This window comes from Delphinapterus leucas, chromosome 3 (assembly GCF_059928025.1).
Source record: "Delphinapterus leucas isolate spDelLeu-1000000601 "Yukka" chromosome 3, BTC_Dleu_Yukka2, whole genome shotgun sequence".
Lineage (NCBI taxonomy): Eukaryota > Metazoa > Chordata > Mammalia > Artiodactyla > Monodontidae > Delphinapterus > Delphinapterus leucas.
Window position 1 is genome coordinate 24159837 of NC_143131.1, and position 2643 is coordinate 24162479.

At 46.2% G+C, this 2643-nt stretch overlaps 1 pseudogene; it reads left to right on the forward strand.

The window, feature by feature from the left end:
- The first annotated feature begins 426 nt into the window (after window positions 1-426).
- Window positions 427-2077, forward strand: LOC111178594 (EH domain-containing protein 1 pseudogene; annotated as a pseudogene).
- The last annotated feature ends 566 nt before the right edge of the window (window positions 2078-2643 follow it).

Genomic DNA, 2643 nt, shown 5'->3' on the forward strand with positions numbered 1-2643 from the left:
TGGGAAATGCAAAAATACACAAGAAGAATCCCATCATGTGCTATAAAACTTTAATGTATATTAAAATTAAACACCTATGACTTCATAGCTTTACTGTATTCCATGATAGGAAAACAAAAGAATTTCATAAATGAGAGCAAGACATAAGTAGTTGATTCTACTTGATTAGTTTCTTTCAGAACAGAATAATTTAGTTGGAAGTATAAGGAGACAAACTATTTGATCTTTTGCTGTAAAACAGTCCAACATTAACTAAAATTAAGCATCTTCAAGTTTCCATGTAATGTGTGTCCCAACACAGACTATCTGATAGGGCAGTAAAGGCACTTTTTGGTCTGAGTCTGGGCTAATACATTATTACAAGTTCCTTTTTAAAAAGAAATACTTTGAGATAGTAAATTACCAAACCTTGTCTATTAAACATCAATGGGTAAAGTATGATAAATTAAGAAATAAATGCAGTAAATTATGAATTGTCTCATATATACAAGTGTGCTTTCTTAACTTATTTTCTAACTGGCTCTTAAGGCTAATTTCACCTAGTTATATTCTTACATTTTGAATAACATCCCCATAAATTGAGTCTCTGAACATTTAGTCACGTCTTCTTTGGTCTTGATCTTCTCAATAAAAACACCTAACTCGTGCTATCTCTCTAAGTTAGCGAAAGTAGAGATACCTCCCCCGGAAACACACAGTGTGCTCCAAAATGGTAGATGTCACAAGATCAGACAGATGCATTTACCTTGTTCTTTTAAGGTAAATCCTCCAATCCCCTATTTAAAGTCTCCTCAACCTCAGCAGATTATCCGCGGAAGAGAGGCGCCTACAACCGAGCCTGCGGTGCGCACGCGCAGTGCACGCCAGCCCGCCGCCGGCCCGCCTTGGCTCTCTGCCCGCTTCCGGCTCTCAGCCAGTCATCTGACCAGCCGCAGCCAGCCGCACCTCTGGCAGCACGTTCAGCTGGCTTGGCAAGAACACTCGCCACAAGAAGGAGCCAGAGCTCTTCCAAATGGTGGCCGAGGAGCTGCGGTCACTGTATCCCCCGGAGGCTGCTGCCCTGGAGGAGCAGTAAGGCTCCCACGAGTTCCACTCCCCGCCGCCGGAGGACTCTGACTCTGATTCTGACCGTAGCCCAAGCTACTCCTCGTGGGCCTGTGCAGTATGCGCAAAACCACCTTCAGGAGGCGTCTGATGAAGAAGGGCTTCCTGGGAATGCGTATAGGGCCGAGCACACCGCTGACTCCTTTTTTGCCACCAAACACAGCCTCGCCGAGGATGTGGTGCCCGGCGACACCTGCTCGTTGTGACCTCTTTGGCACCACTTCCACAAGCTCAGCATCTTCGGTACAGATTCCCCAACAGGTTCATGCGTGCCCAGCTGCCTAGCCCAGTGTTGGACAGCATACACACCCTCGGCCCTCCCGGGATTCTGTCTGGAAAGAAAGCACCTCAGGAGAGGTTATGACCTTGTGGAGGGCCTGGAGTGGTTCACCAAGCGTGTGGACCGCATCATCCTGCCCTTTGACGCTTCTGAAGTGGGTATCTCCAAAGAGTTCTCAGAGGTCATCAAGGCCCATAGGACAAGAGATGTATTGTGTTGAAGTTCCAGGCCTTGAAGCCCAAACTGCTGGACATGGTGGACGATATGCTGGTCAGTGACACCGCCCGGATGATGGCATGGTGTGCCGGGCCAGGCTGTGAAGGGCCGTGCCTTGTATGGCTCCAGAATAGGCGCTTGGGGCATGACTATGGTGAGGGGCCCAGTGAGGACACTGATGACGTTGAGTGGGTGGTGGACAAGCAGAAGCCCACCTGCAACGAGATCTACGTACTGTCACCTTTCAGCTGTCAGATCATGTGTTGCAGTGCCAAGTAGGAGATGGTGAAGTCCGTGCTGCCCCGTACGGTGCCGGGGGAGGTCTGGAAGCTGGCCGATGTAGACCAGGACGGGCTGCTGGGAGATGAGGTATTTGTCCTGGGCAAACACCTCGCCAAAGTCAAGCTCAAGGGCCACAAGGTGCCCGCTGACCTGCCCCCTTGCCTGATCTCATCCTCCAAGCAGAAGCACCAGTGACCCACCCTGCCCCGCCCCCCCAAGCCATCTCAGCGCCCGGCCAGGCAGAGACTGAGGAGGGGAAGGGTCACCAGTTCTCAAGGACCCTAAAGACTGAGCGGATGTTTCCTCAGCTTTTGAAAAAGGTAAGGAAAAAAAAAATTTTTTTATAGGATAACAACACTGATAGGATAACAGTATTGATATCTATCTACTCCTCACTTGAAATTAGTTTACTATGAGCCAGATACTCCATTAAGCACTTTAATATGTATCATGCCTTTTCATAATTACCAAAGCCCAATGAGAAAAGTTATGTCAAATGCTGGTTATAGGATTTTGAATCTCAGTAAGACACCATAACTTTCTAAAGAGTTTATAGCTAATACATAATAGAACTGTAACTTAAATCTGAATTTCAGGTATCTTGATTTCCAAAATAATGTTTTTTTAAAAAGTTTTAGTTGTAATATACAAGTGCAGGAAATTTAATATCCCAAATCTATTTATCAAAAAAACTATCATTACCTCCATAATTAAGGGTTTTCTTATCAAGCTATCAAAAAAATCTTACCTTAAGCAGTCCT